Source organism: Ammospiza nelsoni, chromosome 10, assembly GCF_027579445.1.
Source record: "Ammospiza nelsoni isolate bAmmNel1 chromosome 10, bAmmNel1.pri, whole genome shotgun sequence".
In the NCBI taxonomy this organism is placed as follows: domain Eukaryota; kingdom Metazoa; phylum Chordata; class Aves; order Passeriformes; family Passerellidae; genus Ammospiza; species Ammospiza nelsoni.
In genome coordinates this window covers 6,299,329-6,319,935 of record NC_080642.1, presented here as the reverse complement: position 1 = coordinate 6,319,935, position 20,607 = coordinate 6,299,329, and the positions used below count along the sequence as shown (strand labels likewise).

At 40.4% G+C, this 20,607-nt stretch overlaps 1 protein-coding gene across 2 annotated transcripts in view; it reads left to right on the top strand.

Moving 5' to 3' along the window:
* TBL1XR1 (TBL1X/Y related 1) overlaps positions 1-20,607 on the top strand; it is a 108,471-nt gene that overhangs the window by 25,599 nt on the left and 62,265 nt on the right. The gene's annotated exons all lie outside the window — the stretch shown is intronic.

Below are 20,607 nucleotides of genomic sequence, written 5' to 3'. Positions count from 1 at the left end.
CACATTCTATTTCACAGTTTGGGAGGAGTGCAAATAAACTAGGTCAGCTCATGCAAGCCTTGTTAAGAGAAACATGAAAAAATGGCTAAGTGTAGTGAGAGAAACTATGGGAAACGTCAAAGATAAAATTGTTTGAATGATTTTATAATTTTTAAAATGATTATTTTTATTGGATGTGCAGTGTTAACTTAGTGAGGCAGCATGGATTTTATTTTCCCTGCTGCTGTAGTTAATGATTATCTTGCTTCTTTTGGAGACTGAAAAATAACAGTGGTCTAGTGTGGCTGGGGCTCTGGAAATATCTGTGACTCAGTAGGCAGCAGTTCTGTAAACAGATGTGAGACATCTCAGAAAAGGATATAAAATTATTAAACCATAAAGCAGTGAAACCATAGAACCTTTCAGTGTGTTTACCAAAGTTCTTACAGGTTCACGCTCAAAGGAAATAAAACCACTGGTAGAGAATCTCATTAATTTATGTCTCAGTCAGCTTCAAATCTGTACCAAAAATGCATTTCCTGACTTAAAAATATGAATTTATTAGGACACTACTGCTGTGCTGTGAGTATCATGTGGAAGTTGCTCATCTAGTAAATTAATGGAGGCATGTGCATTGAACCTCCTTACACAGCCATTCCCTTTTGCTACCCAAAGCAGGAACTGATGACTTTTTCCTGCTGTTGCAGAATAAGGAATTGGACCAGAGGCAGATTAGGCTCTAACAGCAGTTGTGTTAGAGCTGCTGCCAAAGTGCACAGGAGCCAGGTCTGCAGCTTCCCTGCAGGTTTCTGGTTCATCACAGCCACCTCGTCATCCCAGTGAAGTTTAGCCCTTGAGAGAAAATCCAATCCATTTTTCACGGCGGTGAGGCGAGGCATGGAGATGGAATAACGCAGCAGTGGGGGAGGATTTGCCAGTGCTCAGTGTCCCTGCCTGTGTCCCCTCCTGCTGCCATCATCTGGGTCACACGGAGCACCTCTCTTCTCCTGGCAGCAGAAATTAGTAGTGCTGACACCTTTCTTTGTGCACTGGACTCAGCATCTAATGTTCTTGAGGCAGAATAATTCCAGAAGCCTGTCCTGCTGATGAGAAAAAAAACCCAAAGTGATTTCTTTTCTAGAAACTTAGTGAGGTGTCTGCTTTTGCTTACAAGTTGGGTCATCCCCACAGTGAGAACTGGCAGTGCAGGAGATTCATTAGGCAGTCGAGTAGTCTCCAGTTTGAGTGGCAGGAACCCATTAACAGCTGAGGGAGGGATGGGAGAGATTTGTAAATTGGGGAGCACTGTGGTGAAGGTAATTAGGGAGTGATTGCTGTTGCTCTAATGCAAAGACTAAAAGCATCAAATGAAACTAAAAAGTGATATCCAAAATAAACACAGGTATTTTTTTTTTCCTAGAATATTCCTGCAGACTTTTTTGCCTGAGGACATGGTAATGCTAAAAGTTGATGTGAATTCAGAAAGCCATTATATATTCATGTAAGAAAAATTGACCTGGAGCTATTGAACACTCAGTTTTTGAGCTGACATGGAAAGGGAGACTTTTGAAAAGGGATTGAAAGGAGACTTGTGAATTTAGGAACAGCTTTCATAATGAGCACTGTGTGAGAAAGCATGCTGATGCTCATCAGAAAATGCATCAAGTGCATCATTAGCCATTTGGAGGGAGCTGGAGTTGCTCTCTGGTACCAAATCAGTGATAAGCAAAGTGCAAAGGCCCTTCTTGGCTAATAAAAGAGGAGCCTGGTAAGTGTGTTCTGTTTGAGGCATTAGAAGGTGAAGCTGGTGCAGGACTACAAAGAGGCATGGCAAGACAAAAGCCAGTCACCTTTTCAGAAGGATTTTAAGTGGTTCTGAGTGGGGGGAGACTGCCTTTATCAGGGGCAGCAGAAACTCAAGTGTGAGATAACAAAAAACTTAGTTGGGTGGATGGATGGATGGAATAGGCCATGTTTTACTGATGCTAAGCAAAAAGAATTGCTGAACTTGGATATCACCTAGTTAAATCCATGTAAAGACAGAGGCATGTACACCAGTAAAAAATGTGAGTTTTTAATAAGTGGCATTGTGCATCTTGTGTATGTACTTGAGCATTTTGAAGATGTAGAGTCAGATTCTCTAAGGCTTTGGAAACACTTTCAAAATAAGAATACCTTTGGTTTTTATTGCCATTTGCTGAAAGTGTAAGGAGCCTTGGAATGTACACTGAGGCTTCAAGAAGTAAAACAATCTTGCTTTTCTTTGTGGTTATTTAAAGAGTAAATGCTCTGATTGTGCAGACTTAGTTAAGAGGATTCTTTGAAGAGCAGTGGAAATGGAATGGTGGTGTATGTCAGCCTTTCAGCAAATATGCCAGCTATATGCTTTAATTCATCTTTTTTTTCCTCCAAAGTGATCATTACATGAGACTCTGGTTACTATGATACAAAGACTAAAGGCATCACCTGAAAATACAGGGTGATGTTCAAAATAAACACAACTATTTTTTTCATAGAATATTTCTGGAATCAGCCAAGTATTGCTCAGATACGTGTCATAAAGTCTTTTTTTATTGACCTTGGTTTGTGAATGTTTATGATATTTTTCTCATATTTTTGTGTTAGGAGATTGAATTTCATTGTAGGAAGAAGTTCTGTACTAAGTAGATACTTAGCTAAAGGGAAGAATTTTGCAACTATTTCAAAATTCTAGGAGCACTGTAAGCATCACCCTGCCAAATTAAATTTTAACCTCAGGATGTGGTTTAAACCTTAATTTTTAAGAGAATTCCTTTTAACAACTCTGATTTTTATCTAGGTTTGATTAGAAGCCTTGTGCTTACACAATTAGAATATGTCACCATACAATTAAAATGCGTCCCATGTGTGGTGAATGTTACATATTTGAATACTGGCAAGGTGGGATGGGATGAAGGTAGGGCTGGTGTTCCAGCTTGGGAAGACAGTAATTTTAAAGTTTGTTGCCTCTTTTTTCTCCCCTTAGATGTTCACATTTAAATCTCCAGCTTTCTGTGCAGCTGCTGTTCTTTTTCCTGGCAGAGATAATTGGGGGTAGCATTGGTTACAGTGTGGGTGCACGTGTTTAGCTCCCCTGGTGTTTAGGGGAAATGAAGCTGGGCTCTTTATGTCCCCACCATGCTTTGCTTTTTATTTTTCAAAACTGTGCTTCTATATAAAATATTTAAGAGTGTTTGTGCCTATATACATATATATAAAATACAGTGTTTATATGAACATGCTTCTTGGATAGACTTGCCTTGGTTTAGGTTAGAAATAGCAATTATGTGCTAACAAATTGCCTTTTACATATGCCCAGTATACAATTTTTCCAGTAAATTTGTAACAGTTTGCTCAGTTCCAAGCCTGTGTGAGTGTGTGTTGCCTCTCCAACCTGTTCTGGTTTTTGCATGTGGAAATAAATTAATTTGGTTTTGCATGTTAAGTACTGTATTAATGCAAACTCAAATAGTCACATATATTTATGGGACTTTGCAATTGCTTGACTTTTAAGATGCTCGATAACGAATTGGAATTAAATACAAACTCAAGGAGCTCCTTTGGCAAATAAGCATAGATGCTCATTGCACTCATCATGTGGCAGTTTTTCATGCACACAGTATTTATTTTAGCAGCATGAACTGTAGAATGTGCCCCTTAAAGTGCCAATTGTGGCTTAATTATAGACGCAGAAATCACAATTTTAAGTTGTTTTGCTGAAGGCTGTGCACTGGCTCTCTCAAGACAAAGTGCACATTTTGGGAACAAAAAATCCACAGCAGTACCTGCTGGACATGGATGTGCTGCCATTGTTTTTTTTTTTACCAGGGTTTATTTTATAAAAGAACTGCTGAAACCATGTTATTAGGGTTTCAAAGTCAAATATCCCAACAGCAGTGAATAGACAGAATAAACCATTGTAGGACACGAAATGTCCAAGAGCACACAGCACCACTGGCTGCTGCTTGGCCATGACCCACAGGTTCTTCTCAGCCCGGATTTGATGGAAGGGCTCTTCCCTCCCTGGAGCCACACCCTGCATTGGTCCTTGCAGAATTCCAGAGGGTTCCTGGTCTCTCTGGATGCCAGCCCTGCTTTCAGGCAGGTTTCAGTAGCTGCTGGTTGCCCCCAGACTGGTGTTACCTGCAGGCTTGATGCGAGTGCATTCCTGGGCTTCCTCTGGGTCACTGGTGGAGTCACTGGATAGGTCAGGTCCCAGGAGGGATGGCTGCAGTATCCCAGGTATCTCCTGGTCACCACAGAATGGTTTGTGCTGGAAGGGACATTCTCGTTCTGACTTGCACTCTGCCTGGAACAATTCCAGGGATGGGGCACCCATATCTTCTCTGGGAAACCTGTTCCAGTGTCCCCTCACAGTAAACAATTTCTTCCTCGGATCCAATCTAAACTGCCCTCCATTTAAAGCCATTCCCTCTTTCCCTGTCACTACGTGCCCTTGTGCGAAATCCCTGTCTTTTTTTTGGAGGTCCCCTTTAGGTACTGGAAGGTGCTCTGAGGTCTCTCTGAAGCTTTTTCTTCTCCAGTTCTCTCAATATAGCTTCATAGCAGAGGTGTTCCAGTCTTCTAAACAGCTTTGTGGCCTCCTCTCAGTTGCTGAAGGACACATTAATTGCTGTGTTTGGAGCCCAGCTGTGTTTCCACCCCTCTGGTGGTCATTCATCATCCCTCTGGCCACATCCCAGACTGGATGGGTCCATATTGTGGGGTATAAATTGTGGTAATACCCTTTGCAGCTCTCCCTTTTCACTTGAGGGTGGCAGAAAACCTGCCTTTCTGTAGCCATCGAGGACCCCTCCATCTCCACGAGCTTTCTGACACGACAGTGGTGGCCTTGCTGTGACCTTGGTTCCCTGCACCCTTGGACACAGCCCATCTGGTCCCGTGGGTCAAGATCAAATAATCCCTGATAGGAACCTCAGCCTTATCTCCCATCTGCTGCCACTAAATCATCCACCTCCTTCAGCAGCAGCCCCACTTTTCCCCTGCTTAGCCTTTTACTATTATTTGCAGCATTAAACGTCAAACTATTTTCGAAGCATTTCCATGAAACGCTGATTTGAAAAGTTGTGGTTTATCAGTGAAATGTAATGCAGAGTGTGTTACACCCCAATTATATGTGCATTAAGCGTTCCCATAAGAAGTCTAAACTGAATTTTGCAAATTTTTATTTAATTATAGACTTACATTTCAGGATGTATTAGGCCACCCACTGAGTGTGAGGGCGTTCTAGATTGCTTCCAAAGAGCTACCAGTTGCTTTGGGAAAACTTAGTTCTTGTCAACCTGATGAAGTTTATAGGAAATCTTCCTGCAAAAATGACAGCAGCTCTCCTCTGACTTCTCTATCGTACCCACTAATTTAATTTTAAAACCATAAAATCCAGTATTTGAAATAACTTCTTGTTAGTGACAAGTATAAATATTTTTCACTTTTATTCAATATTTGAAACAAGTGCCGTGACTGTTTGTGTATGAATGTGTGCATTTGTACACTGCATAGAAAAATACTCAGCATTTATGTGTGCTTCATTCATCTTACTGTTATGAAAAAACCCCTTGTATGTCTAGCCAGAACAGAATTTTACTGTAAACCTAATGCAGTGTGCTCATTTGTATGGGTTGCTGCAACTGAAATTTTTCAAATGCATAATGTGGTGGTCATGATAATGTGTTTACAGGGTGTAAAATTTGAGCTTGAATTATGATTACTGAAATAATTGATCGTCAGCATTTGTGCTTTGCATAGGAAGAGTTCAGGAAAGCTGAATATTAAATAAACAGCATGTTGGATGAACAGCATTTCTCTTTCAACTGATCAAATGAACAAAAACTAAAAGAAGAGCATGTATTCTTATTGCCAATTACTGTCCAAGGAGGATAATGATACAATCTTTATGACCTGCTAGAACTGTATTCTTAAAATAAATTTCCCATTACATTCCTCTCAGTGTTAAAATACAGTCTTTCTACCAGCAGATAAGTTGTGCCAAAAATAAAACCAGAAAGGTCTCTCATACATACATAGTTTCTGGTTATTAAATAATGTGCACTCTCCCTATCCCTTCCCAGCAGGATCTTCGGTTTCTCCAAAGGCTTAAGGAGCTCCTGCAGGAGCTCAAGGGGCTGGCAGATGCAGGGGGTGAATGAACAAAATTAAAGTTCTCTCCTTAGAACTTCTCACTTGTTTTGATCATCTTGCAAATGAGTAGAAACTTATAGAATTTCTGTTTGTTGTAAAACAATATTTACACTGTGTCTCTGATACCTACAGAACAATGCTCAGACATCAAAGGGGATCTTCCTTTTGTGGGAATTGTAAACTCTGTAAGAAAATTATTAGAGAAATCATTAGGATTTAGAGGTACATAATTAATATGTGGGAGTGAAATGCATTGTGCATTCGGTGTGTTTATCAGCCCATATTCTGGGAGTGCAATTTCTGAGAGAGGCCCTGAAGTGCTCTGTAGTGTGTGGGCCAAGGGTGAGGGATGGAGGAACATCTCTGATCAGAGCAGGAAAGCACAGAGAGCTTTGTCTGGATGGGCAGTGTTTGCTGCTCTGAGGGAATAAATAACAGCAATAACAGCAATGATGCTGTCTCAGGGCCGAGGCCATGGCCAGAGCAGGCAGGGAGAGCTTTGAGGAGATGATGCTTTAGTGTCTCTGAGGTGTTCACTCCCCCATGCCCGTGTTTCCCTGGAGCTCTGTGCTCTGGCAGTGTGGGAGCAATGCAGAGCCAACAGGTTGCAGGGGTTTGGATGCAGTGGGAAAAAGGGGAATGTGTCTGGCATGGCACAGGCAAGAGGAATACAGGAATATACCCCCCGCGCCACCTTTCTGGGTTTTGTTCCCCTTGGCAGTCTCTACCCTCCCTAGTGCATCTCTGTTTGTATGCTAAAATGATCAAATCAGTAATGATCACTTTCTTGGGGTTTTTATGCTTTTTCTTGTTTCTTTTCTGCAAGGGGGCCTTCAGGGCTTCTGAAGATCTCATTTCTATTCTTGTGATAGCAGGTGCCTTTGATAATCTGTTTTTCTCCGGTCTTGATTATTCTTTTTCTGTGTTGTTTGTTTCTTCCTTTTGGCAATTACATCCTCAATTTTGGATTATTTTAGATTTCTATTGCTAAAATCAAAACATAGTCACTAACCATCTTTCTGCATTTGCTGATTTATTTTTTGGGCAGTGAGGCCCCTGCTCCTTTGGCATCCTAGCTGTCTGCATATGGTAATTCATATTGTCTCTTAGCTGCGAGATATTTTTTTCTTCAGCAAATTATTCCTGTTTGTTTGCAGTTGATCATTTTTGTTTAATAGCATTTTCTATTCCATGGCACAGCAGTGTCCTGGGAGAAAAGGATTTTCTCCTGGTGCTCTAATGAGTTGTTTTCTTAGCTCTCCCAAATGGTGTCCCATTCTTAGAAACAGTCCAGCAAGTGTCCTTGTGGTGTGGACGTCCAGCAGGGCTTGGCAGATCCATCCTGCCTTGTTTGGGAATTTCTCAGGCACTGAGCTGGATCAAAGTGAATCCGGCAGGATGCTGATGGAGCCAGGGTGACAATTAAATGCCATTCCAGGCTCCCAGACCCTTCAGTGCCCTCTCTGCTCGGGGACTCCAGCCTGAGCCCAGCTGCTCCATGCAGGAATGACTCTGCAGAACACCAACCCCGATGTCTCCGAACCAGCAGTGATCTGAAATCTGAGTTTTGGTGCCGTGATCAAAAGAATTTTTTGTAGTTTCCATGAGTAAAATCCCTCCAAAACTAGAAAAAGGGTTGTGTCTGCTGATCAAAGGGTCCTTTGGCATCCCCAGCCAGTGAGATTCAGTGCAAAGGGAATTTTCAGAAAGCTCATTAAAAATTAACAATATTGTGGGGGAGAAAGCCCAGAGATAAATCCTTAGAGATCACGTTACTTTAATAGAAGTTTTTACTTGAAATAAGAAATACCTGAATGCCCACTAGAAAACAAGTTCTGTAATAAATTCTTTGCACCACATTCCCTATTTGAGGATATGGGAAGTTTATAAATTCTGGATTTATAACCTCTTTTGTTTCTTGTATGGAGATCTCTTTGATTTATCTCAGTCTTTGCTACTGTACAATTTACCATATTAAAAAAAAAATCGAATTATGGATTTCTGCACCTTAGATTCCTATGGGTTGTATTGATCTTTCAGGGCCTTTCATGTTTTTGAAGTGTGTAAAGACAGTGAAATCTAAATTCAGAAAGTGTTTCTGAGGTTTATTCTTTTATAATGTATGTATTTTATGTTATTGATTCCTTATTTGCTACTGTGCAAATGGGAACAACTTTATTATTCTTCTGACATGGCTTGTAGTTAAAATCAACCCTCTTGGTCCAGTCTTTGGTGTTTCTCACTGATGTTCCAGAAAGGATACAGAGGAGGCGCTGTAAAGAAACTTCTGGATGAGATGTACAAGTTAATTATCAATGAGCTGAGATTTTATGATACCCACAGTGAACTTGTGGGGAATGCTTCCCTGCAGAAGCAAGAGCCAGTGTGGCACTGCTGGAGTGAATTACAGAAGTGAAGTGTAAAAACTTAGTTTTGAATGCATACTAAATTCAAAATCAATTGCAGGCAAAATTAATATAGGTGACTTCCTGTGGCAACTGCCCTGTCATTCTTTCTTTCTCAGTGTAATTATCTGAAGATTACTGTAGTCTGGATACAACTTTGTAGTCTATATCAATATATTTGCTGGTTTTGAATTGAGTGGTAAAGCTAAGCTTAAAAAAACAAACAAGAACCATCCCACCCAGGACTGAATGATTGAATTTCCTTTATTTGTTTGTTTGGTGCTCACTTTTCTACCTCCAAAGGAGCACCAAGCACCTCAGGATGTGGGTTAGGCCTTGCTAGGGTTTTCCTTGGATCTATTTTCAGTGACTTCCATCCAGAGACAAAGGGACTACCCAGTGCTGCCCTATTCAAAATCTTTTTCTTTTGAAAGTAGTGAACATCAAGGCTGATTATAGATGTTGTTTTAAGGAGCTCTTTTAGTCTTTAATTTACACCTTTGACTATTTAATACCAGAAGAAATGTCTGCTAAGCCCAGGGTGGATCGAAGGGAAAACAATTTAATCAACAGGTAGAAGCCCTTGTTTGAAGTAATTGATTGTAATTTTGCTTTGGATTTAGAGAAATCAAACTTTGTCGAGAAAATAACTGTGCTGCAATCTATTAAAATGTTTGATTTGCTACTAAGATTGAATTGTTGTAGTAGAAGTAGTATTTATTTTGCTAATCAGGCTGATTTACTGCTTTGCTCTGCTTTTGTTAAAGCACATAACCTTTATTTATACAAATTATTTGAGGTTTTATGACTTTTTAGGAAGTTGCATGTTGATGAATAGCGTGTTTCTAATTAATTGTGTCAAACTGCATTTAGAGGAAGGCGTGTATCTAATACACAAAATCTTCACTTGCTTTACTGTTGCAGTGTACTGGATAAAAGAGGGAGACTTCTGCATTTCAAATTAGGGAGAAGTGCTTTTTTGACAGAAGTGAAATGAACTGATTTTCTTGTTCAGTATTTTGGAATTAGTGGGGGCTTGTAGTCTCATAACTGGCAGATAAATTTCTTATCCTTGTGTGTCTGGAGCACATGCAAAGCACTGAAGCCACTTGAATGCAAAATAGTTGTGGTATTAAAAATAATTTCTGTGCCAATGTAAAAACTGGCCACTTAACACTTTTAGTTCATGAACACTCTGCCTGTGATTTCCATCAGTTCCACTGATTGCTTAGTTTTCTTCAAACTGTAAATATTGCTTGATTATTTCATTTATCTGATATTTTTTCTAGTGGCATCAATCAGGTTTTGGTGCACGTTGCCAAAATTTTAAATTGAATTTCAAATTAAAATCTGAACTCAGTTTTGACATGACATTTCTATAGTATCTATATCTGCAGTGGGTTCTGTCATCAAAACACTGAAGAATTTCAGTTAAAGAATTGCAAAAGGATTTTTTACTCATCTTCTTTTTTAAACAGAAATTCTTTGCAAATATGAAAAGAACTGCCTGTTTTTGAATGGAATAAACAGAAAAGCTTCTGTAGTATTCTCTCTTTGCTTCCCTGATGCTGTGAGGCAGCAGCACTCATGGCAGGAGACACAGCCCTCCCGTTCTCTTTAGGCACCACCATTTGGTTGTGTTTTGTTCTACTTGGTTAAAATAGTAAGCAGCAGGGTTTAAAATTTACTATGTGGTATCTGTAGGGATTTCTATTTTAATCTTCCTTAATTCTAAACATATTTAATAATAATGTCGTGGATGTGTCCATCTTCTTTACCAGAATTTTTAAGTTCGCCCTACCTCAGTTCTGGCTTTTTGGGTCTCTCTGGCCATGAGCAACTCAGCTCCTCATCATCCTGGGCAGTGCCCACAGTTTTTCTTTGCAAGAGATCTGGTTAATTTAAAAGAGAAAAATGAAATCCTCAGGAGGGTTTGGGTGGAGTGCCTGAGACGGGACTGCTGAAATGACCTCACCAGGTCAAGTCTGCTGGTGACTAAGGGTGAGCAGGAGTCTCTCTGGTTTGTTAGTCAAGAGAAACGCAGATGTTGGCTTCAGTGCTTGGCAAGTACACCTCTCTTCTTAAAGCGTGCCACATGAGGGATGTGACATGTTTGTACATGGAGAGTTACATGTGAAATCAGATTGGCCCTGCAGTATGGAGTCCTACCCCACAGGAGAGGCTGCTGCAGTGTTCCATTGCAGCGCGTTGCTGCAATCCAGGGTTATTTCCTTATCTTACCCTGTATGGCTCTGCAGCTTGTGCTGGGACAGAGGAATTCCATGCAGTGATGGGAGGCTTTGTAGATCATTTCCATCCATGTGTTACTGACACTTCACACTGGTGCTGCTTCTCTGGCATGGATTATTTGCATTTCCCTGTGGCTGCCTCCCTTCATCCACACTCAGCTTTGTCCTGTGAGCCCATGGATGGTCTCTGGCAAACACTCTCTTCAAAATTTGGTAAGAATGTTTGGCAAGTGTTGTTTTGAGGACTGGCAATTGTTCAAGTCAGTTAAGAATTTTTCAGTAAAGTCATTACACAATGCAGTTATAAAAATTACCTCTTCATGTGCAGGCTAAAGTAAATGAGTGTAGTTTGATTTTTACTGCTTTATGGGAAGATATTAGGAACAGAAAGATAAAACTAGTAAAGTTTTCTGAATCTGAATTAATGGATTAGCTAAAAATGCCCCATGGAAATTATCGTAACTTGACCAAAGAACAAATAGTGCTAATTGCTCTTAAATGGAGCTTGTTTAGTCTGCAAATGCTGCTAGCAAAACTGCATCCTTTTTGTTTTTGTGGGAGAGGCAGTGCCAGTGTGTAGGTGGCGAGCACACCCAGCTTGTGACAAGGAGGGTCAGTGAGACTTCTCTGAAAAGGTGTCAAAATCAGTCCAGTAGTAGTATTCCTGGGAGAATATGGCAAGTGGATTTATTTCTGGGTAAAGTTAGTGTAAAAAAAGAAGGGGATATGTTAAATGGGTCAGAAGTGCTAGTGTTTGAGATGCTTTTATAATTCCAAGGTTTTGCTTGTTCCTTAGGCAGTGATAAGAAAGATAAGACACAAGAAAAAGTCTGATAAATGATTGCAGCTGTACTGTCATACAATAAAAAATATATGTATTGAACCTTGTTTTTATCTGATACAGTAAACAGTCTCTTCTGAAGTGCAGCAGCTTGTAAACCTGGGCTTTTATTACTTCTTGGGGCATCATTATTGGGCTGCCAAGTCCTGTGCATTTATTACTCTGTGCTGCATAGGGTCTGTGTGTTTATTAGTGCTAAAAACCTAATATTGTTCCATTTCAACATTCTACCACTGACTTGGAAAAGTATGGCATGAAAGTATCCTCAAAAAAACAGGGAAGAAAAGCCCTTGACTAGGTGTGGCTGAAATAATATCTACAGTGTTCTGTTTGGAGATGAACCAGACCCCAATATTTGGTGTTTGACACTGAGGAGAAATACTTCTGCTAGGTGGAGTATTTTTGACAAGTGTGTTCAATAATCCTCCCCTGAGCATTTGTCACTTGCTTCCTTGGATAACCAGTGTATGTTAGCATGATCACAAAAGAAAGCAGCAAAATTTACAGGCTTCTGCTTGTTCTCCATCAGTAAAAAGAACTAAATATCTGTAGGTTCAAATGGAAAATAGAGACATAGCTGGGGGTTTTTTTGCCTTTTTATTTTTTTTTAGGTTCATAAACATTCATCACTTTTTTTCCTTTTAAAAAATGAAAACTGAGCTGGTCTGTGGATGCTTTAGTGAATCTGTATCAGAGCAGCAAAAACCACATCAGGAGCAAATCTTTTCAGTGGTGATACTTACCTGGCATATTTTAATACAAAGATGTGGGTAAATTTTCCATCTTTAACAAGGCAAAAGATTAAAGAAGTTTTTTTTTTTCCCAAAGACCAAGAAGGTATTGAGTTTGTTACTTTCTCAGACCAGTCTAGTAGATCACATTGATAAATGTGAGTTGACTTAAAAAATAGAAGAAAAGTCCCAAACCCACTGGTTTCATGAAGCCCTGACAGCATTTACAGAGAATGAGAATTCTGTAGGTGACTGCAGAGGCAGAGTTCTGTAAATGAAATTCCCAACCGGTGAAATCCTATCCCCGGCCTATTCCAGTTTGAACGAGATTTGCAGGATGCACAGCTCAGCCAGTTTCAGATTCCTGGTGTGAAACAATCAAGATAAGAATCAAAAAGTAAAGAAAGGGAAAAGCCCTGTTAGATCAAACACTAAACACTAATCTTTCTCCTTAGGCAGAATTACTCCTTCCAGAGTCCTTACTGCTCTTGTTTAAAATAACAGAAGCCCCACGGCACCGAGAGTTTCTCTTAACTCGTCTTCAACTGCAGGATTTTGTTATGGGCAAGCTTTTCCTGGTTATTTAATATGTATGTGCAGCTACCCAGTCTTTACCACACAAACCTCAGTCTTCTCTTGCCCTTAACATTTGCTCCTCTGAAATTGCTGGTTTTTTCTCCTGTCGGTGATGTTACATAGCTGTACTTGAGACTGATCCCTTAACTAACATCAGCATTCTTTTTTCTGCTTTTTAAATTGTTTGTGAAGCGGTGTAATAGGTTATCTAATCCCACTTTCACTTGTTTGTAGGATAAACACCTGCTGTGTGCTGCTCTGTATGTGTAACACGTAAGTTCAAAGGGACATAAATTGAGCTGTACAGCTGCAATGACCGTAGGAAATCCAACAGAAAATACTTGCAGTGAAACAAAAATATTGACTCCGCTCATTTTGGCAACAAAATAAGTTTGCTTAGGGTTTTTTATACTCATTTTCAATAGGGAAAAACCTTTTCCTACAAGCAGGAAAACCAACATAATTGAAATGCTAACAAAACGGTATTTTTAGGAGGTTTTTTTTGGTTTTTTGTTTTTGTTTTTTTTTTTTTTTTTTTCAGGATATACCACCTAGGTCTGTCCTGGAAGTACATAGTTTATTAGTTCAAGTGTATATATACAGCTAAACCCTCTTTACTGCTTGGGAGAGGCTTGAATAAGGGCACTGTTAGGTTGTTACTAATTAATCATGGCCTAGTTGATGATCTTTGTAAAACCTCTCTGCTGTGGTTTTGTTTCCTGAAGTCTCAGATCTTTTGAATATGTTGTCTTTGGTGAATCAAATGCATATTTTCCTTGGTCATGCTTAAGTTTTGTTGTTAAGAAAAAAAAAACAACTAAGGACAAGTGGCATGATTATATTAGTTTAATATGCTGCTGCTGATTAATGACTTTAGTCCATTTATTTAATAGATGCTGTTTTCCTAGACCATAGTGCTAAAGTAAATATTTTGCTATGTTTCTCTGTACTGTAAGCTCCTTATTCTCTGGGACAGGTTTTGGTGTCTCTTACTCCATGTACAAGTCTAATATTGATGCAGCTATTTTGCTTTTCCGTGAGTGTGACAGACAAACAGCTCTGGTATCCAAATGGTTTGGAATGACAGCAGAACAACAGATACCTGTTTTACACAGTTAGTCTCTGGTATCCAAATGGTTTGAAAAGACAGCAGAATAACAGATACCTGTTTTACACAGTTGGTGTCTGTGCTGTTTGTGGTATAGCTTGTACCTAGTACATAATTCCAGCTTTTTGTGCTGGGCTCCCTTTCTCTGTCCAGACATCCTTTGGAAACATGTATTTTGGTGGTGGAGCTATAGGGCAGTGCTGCTTCTGCATTTCTTCACTTTCAGGGCTGTTCCTCTTCCTTTCTTGAGCCAGTTCTGTCCTCCTCTGACCCTGCAGTGTGATGCTTCAAGAGCTGAGTGGAAGAAAACTTAATTTTGTTTTTAGAGGAGAGGAAGTGTTGAGAACACTCAGCTGGGAGAGGGTAGATGAGGGTAAACTGAGGTCTCTCCATGCAATAGCAGTCAGATCTTAGCTAGGATGGGACTTGAGCTTAGAACTAAACCAAAGCCTCACACCTCTGAGCTCTCCTTTGGGAATGAGTGTGCTGTCCCTCTGCCTTGTGTGACTTGAGCCCCTGCTGCAGGGAAGGTTTCCCTTCTCAGGGGCAGGAAAGCCTCCGTGCTAATGAGCAGCACAGGCTTTTCTCCTGTTCCCTGCTCTGCAATTTGTCACAGCTCAGTAGCTGCTGTGTAAGAATAAGTTGTCCTTTTAGCAGGGATGGCTGGATAAGCAGTGCATGAACAAGGGCAGCCCTCTCCAGGTAGGTTTTAACTCTTTGTGAAGCATAACCTTCACGTGAGGTAGCAAAATTGCTCTGTTGGAGAAGTGATGGAGACATGGAAAGAGCAGAGGCCAAAGGTTGTAGGAAAGATGGTATTGTCTACTGGGGGCATGGTGTGAAGATCTGGAAAAAGGGAAAAAAAATCTTTTTGTTGCTTGGTCTTGGGCAACATGTCTGCTTCTTAGTCACAGAGCTTACCTGTACAGGAGGAACTTCACCTCCAGGTTATTTGTGTGAAAATATGACCCAGACACAGTAGTCGTTTGGAAAGGTGATACAACTGCCTCAGTACATTGTGCTTCAGATGTCACTCAGTTATGGAAGTTCCTGAATGAATGAGAGGGCACTGTAAGCAGAAGTGCAGCAGCTTTTGTTGACCAGTGTTTTTGAAAAATAAAATAAAAAGAAAGAAATTATTCCTTGATGCATTTAATTGATGATTTCAGGGTATTCAGTGTTACCTTTTTTTGGCAGTGTGAGAGGCTTATGTTTTTCTCTGGCTTTGCACAAAATAATAACAGTAATAATAATTCTAGGAAGAATCTGGAACCCATTATTATAAACACCTTATTTTAGTGGAGCTGTATCCCAGGAACACCTGGAGTGTATGAGCACAAGCTCCACCACAAATTTTGCTATTGGGCCTCTGGTACAACTTAAAGTTTTCAGAAAAATGTTTTCATACCTGTGGATTTTTAAGTGCTTTTGAGTTTTAAAAGTAACTTATAATTTTGAGGGCTATTTTAAAGGATTCTCGGATCCTAATTCTTGGATCCTAACTCCTCAGCCTCTCTGCTATCACCATCACCCAATATCGCGAGCAAGGTAGATTTTTAAGACCATTTTGGAATACCTTTGTATTTAACCCTGACCCTTTGCTGCAGGGGCAGGTGCCCTGGGAGTGATTGCTGCAGTGGGCAGACAGAAGGCAGCCAGGCTTCCTGCTGTGTCCTCAGACAGGGAGAGTCACTTGAGCAGCGCTGGGTGCGCGCGGCGCTCAGGGTCAGTGGCCACAGCTCCAGCCTGTTGACGTCAGGCTGTCTGCAAACACCTCCTGCAGCACACACCAAGCCCCTCTGCATTGTCTGAAGGTCCTCAGCAGCTCCTCAGCTTGGCTTGGCAGCAAATGGACATCTGAGCTGTGTCTTTGAAAGAATGCCCTGTTTGACTTCTGGGTGCTCAAAGAACTAAAGGTGGTAGTGGTACCAACACTGAGGGAAACTCAGCCAGGGCTCCCATGGTGGTTACACGCACTGAGGTTGAAGATAATAACAATATTGTCAAGTCCTTCTGTTATTTTGGGAGATTTCCTTATGTAAACATTTTGAGCCTAGTTCCAAGTGTGATGTCTGTGTAAAATGTGTGTCCCACCTCACCAAGACATGGCATATTTGAGACATAATTTTAATTAATTCAGTAAATTAGGCTTTCTATAATCTAGATAAGCTCTTCTGCACGGCTACTGTGAATCCCAAACCAGAAGAATATATTGTTCTGGAACACAGTATCTGTCTAAAAACACAGATGAGGCAGGCACTGTTAGCAGAAGAAGGTGATTTTCCCAGGAAAGCAGTTTGAGCTTTGTTCCATATCCTGCATTGGAGACCAGTTTAAAAATCCTTCTAACCTTGCATCTATCAGTTCCCTGCAAGTACATTTCCATGTTGGCAAAAGCAGCTGTGGCCTTCCTTCAGCTCTGAAGGCTCATCTGAGTTCACTGGGTCTGAGTTCTGAGTGGAGAATGGAAGGGTTCTCACCCACCAGTGCAGCTGAGTTCATTTAGTGAGCTGCAGAAGACTGAGTTAATATATGGGAAATATGTCTGTTCTTGCTCTGAGGAATGGGAAAAAAATATTCTGATTTTTTTTTAAATAGTTTTTTGTTTTGTTTTGTGTTCTTGGGGTTTTTTGTGTCTTGGTTCGGTGTTTTAGGTATGTATTTGAAATCTGTAATAACAGTGGCCCCTAATTGTTACACATCAACTTTTTATTCTTTTATTTTTTTTAAGAGAAGGAAAAATGTTTTTCTCTTTCCTATTTGAAATGTGTCTGCTGAGAGCACCCAGTTTGACAAGTTGTTTTAGCTGATTAATATTCCAGTGATGAATTTAAATTTAAAACTCAGTTCTAGATTAAAAACACATAAAAATATTTGTCAATATCCTGCTGTTTTGATCAATATGTCAGTAGTCATCATGTCCACTATTTTTGGAAGAAAAACTCCATAAATTGGAAAATACCTTGAATTTTCACTGGTGGGCCCCCATCCTGCTGGTAGCAGGTGGGGTTTTGTGAGTGCTCTAAGGTTCTTTGGCATAAGAGTGCTTTGGGTAATAACTCTTTATACTCTTTCCCAGTCTAGACTGGGTTTAACTTCATTCTCTAGGACCTTCTAACTTCCAGTTTATGTGAATTGGATTACTTGCTAATGAATTTCATTTAAATGCTTGCAAGTGAAATGGTGCTGCAGTATTGACAAGATTACTGGGGTGCATTATGGGTTTTTAATGGAGCTGGCTGAGTTGGTTTCCTCTCCAGCAATTCAGCTTCCTTCCCTTTCGGTTGGCTATGAGCTATTTTCTGTGATTGCCTCAGTTTTTGACTGTTACAGAAATTGGTGTTTAAATTTCTGCAGTATTCTTTTGCCCTGGTCTGACTTGTCCTGTGTTTCTCATTGCACAGTGAATCTGTGGGTTTGCAATGAGTGGTTTCTGTATCTGGATGAACTTTTCTCCAGAATAGTGGTGTCTGCTTGCCCAGTTCTTATTCTTTATCCCCTCAGATACCCTTTGTTTTAGCAGTTGATTCACTTATGTCCATGGACATAAACGTGCTTGTTCTATGTGAGAGTGTTCCTGAAGTGTGGAAAGTTGTGCAGCTTTAATGTGATATGAATGTACAAGTTAAGCATTTCTTCTTTGAAACATCTGAAGGTCAGCTTACATCAGGTTTTTCTATATTTCTGATGGAATAAAGGTAGAAGAACAAAGATCAGGAAATAAAAATTTCTCAATTGACAGAGAAGAGCTGTTTCAGGTAGAGTTTAGGAATTTGTGTGGATATGTCTCTGGGCAGGTCTTACATACTTTCAGTGCTTCCTGTAAAACATCCTCGCCCACGCCCTGCTCCCAGAGTGAAGTGCAGGAGCAGTCTGTGCATGTTGTTTTGTCACTAGGAACCCTATTGCTACCTACCACTTTCAAGTAATGACGCTTCTTAACGACATCTTCTGTGTGGTGCTGATTTCTCCCCCCACACACACTTGTATGTATTTGTTTCTCCTGAATTTTCTGAGTTGGTATTTGTCTCAGTTTAGCCTCTCTGTCAGATCTGAAAAGCAGATGTTGTTGTAGACGTGCTGAATTGCTTAAAAAAAAATTATTGCCATACATCACTGTGGAACTGTGATTAAAAGAAATAACTTTGGTTTTCTCTGTTTATGTTCCAAGCACAGCAGTGGTAGAATCACCATTAGCTTTGTATGTGCCTGTTAACCAAATGAAAGGAAGGATTCAATGGAGTGATTAGTTTTCAATTTAGGCTTTTAAAGTTATTGTCTCATGGTTTTTGCAGCCTAGTTACTGAGGGGAATATCCAGGATTTAGTTATTTTTAATTCTGCTTTGATTGGGACACTTTTTCCAGATACTGAATTCAGATAAAAGCAGGATACTCAAGGATAATTTAGAAGAAAAGATACCGTGTCCTTAGAAGGCTTCTGTGATTCGGAAAGCACAACATCTCATGGCTAAATTTGTTGTTAGAACTCAAATAGCACCAAAATCTCAGAAAGTAGTTTAAACAGTGTGATCCTAAGAGGATTAGAAAGAAGCACAAGTTCACATGGGGAGCAGGAGCAATTCAAAGCTCATGCAAAAAACACTGCTTTAACCATATCACATACCCAGTGTAATGTCTAGGAAGGAGAAAGTAGCACCAATAGCAGCATTTGTGGAAGGAAATGGTTAAACATTTCTGCAAGTAGCATTTAGAGAAATCCTTGCTTTGAACTGATTGTGTTTGGAAGCAGGTAAGGACTAACATCAGTGCACATCTGGTCTGTGTGTTTATAACCGGATCTGTCACTGTGCTGGTGCCAGGGTTGTTTTTATCTGTGGTTTCCTTTGCACCACACGATTATTGCTTGGCTGATAGCAGCAGCCCAATCTGTGCAGGCAGCCTGGAAGGGTATTTGCTGCTTTGATGAAGGTGGTTTGGTTTTAGCCCTGCAGGTGAGAACTGCCTGACTCATCAGGCTGGATTTAAGGCCTGGGGTGTGACTGTCTATGTACACCCCAGCAGGGTAGGATGCTCTTCTCAGGGAGATGATGTTGGGTGTTGTACCAAGTACTTGGCCCCAAATCTCTAAGGGACACAGGCATCAGTAGTATCATTTTGTGCAGAAAAAGCTGGTGTGGGCAAGGCTGGTCATTTTGTGCAGAAAAAACTGGTGTAGGCAAGGCTGGTAAGCATTGGCTCTGAGCACACACTGTGTTCATCAAAATAATCCTTCTTTTCAAGTTGAGTGAAGCAGTTCTCAGTTGATGCTGAACACATCATCAGACAGTGGTGAGCCATTCCCAGCCCTTCCAAGATGAAGGATCCAAACTTTCAAGCTGCTGTGCATTCCCCAGGTGTGCCTTATCAACTTAAAAATAATCTACCAGATGTCCTTTAAGTGTCACGTAGAATAGCTGTAACTGCATCTGGGCACCTGTTTAAATCACCATAACATGGTGGAATATAAAGGTGAGAGATAGTCTGAAATCAATAAATTATAACTGTCACCTGCATTGTTTCAAGGTACATGCCAAAATCCAATAAGATAAATTTGGAAAGGAAAAAAGCTGCTGATGAGGCATTTGTACTCAGCAATTGATTGTGAAGAAGGACATTGCAGAGTTTTCTAAATGTTTACACATCGCTTCAAGCGCCCTTATTTAAAACTGGAGCCTACAACCAATTAACATTGAAGGAGGAATGAAGTGAAGTCAGTGAACCCTTTCTTTTCTAATTCTCTGCTCTCTTGAGTCTTTGCTTCCAGCTTCTTTCCGTGTCACTGCCCTGTTTAGATGTAAAGCAAAGGACAAGAAGCCTCTTCCACGGATCAGGCAGAAAGGTTTCCCTCTCTGGCTTCGATGATAAGTACTGCACTCGAGATTGCACAAGGGCAAAGAGGTGTTGGAAGGAGACAGTTTGGGCAGTGTGTACTGAAGAAAGCCTTTTTTTCCTTGAGGAAAATGGTTTATGTCTGTGCAATCATGCCTTTCTTTGTGTTTGCAATGTTCCTTCCCAAATGGAATAACCCGAACCAAGCGTCACACTCAGAAGCAGGGTCCTCCTCTGCCTTTCTCTGCACACAGCTTTTACCACGATTTAGATTGTTCTCAAGAGAATCTTGGTTAGTTGCTGTTTTAAGGAAAACTCTCGTTATAAGCAAATACTGTTTTAATGGGGTCTATAGAGTAGGTGTTAAAGCTTTCTCTTCTCAGCTGGTCAGCAGCTCTGGCTGTGGGAAAAAAAAACTTTCTGAGTAGCCTTGCATAGGGTACTGTACCTCTTGAGGAGTGGAGTTTCACTCAGCCTATTTACATATTTTCTGCAGCACAAGTACAACTAAGCAAGGAAATAAGAGCATGTTTGCAAATTCTTTCAATTCCCAGCATTCCTGCATTACTCAGCATCCTCTGCAGTGCCTCTTGCTTGCACTGTGAAGGTGATACTGCCTGCCTTGTGGGATCTTCTAAGAATAAAATAAGCCCAAATGGTGCAGCCATTTTCTTTTCTTTTCTTTTTTTTTTTTTTTTTTTTTTTTTTTTT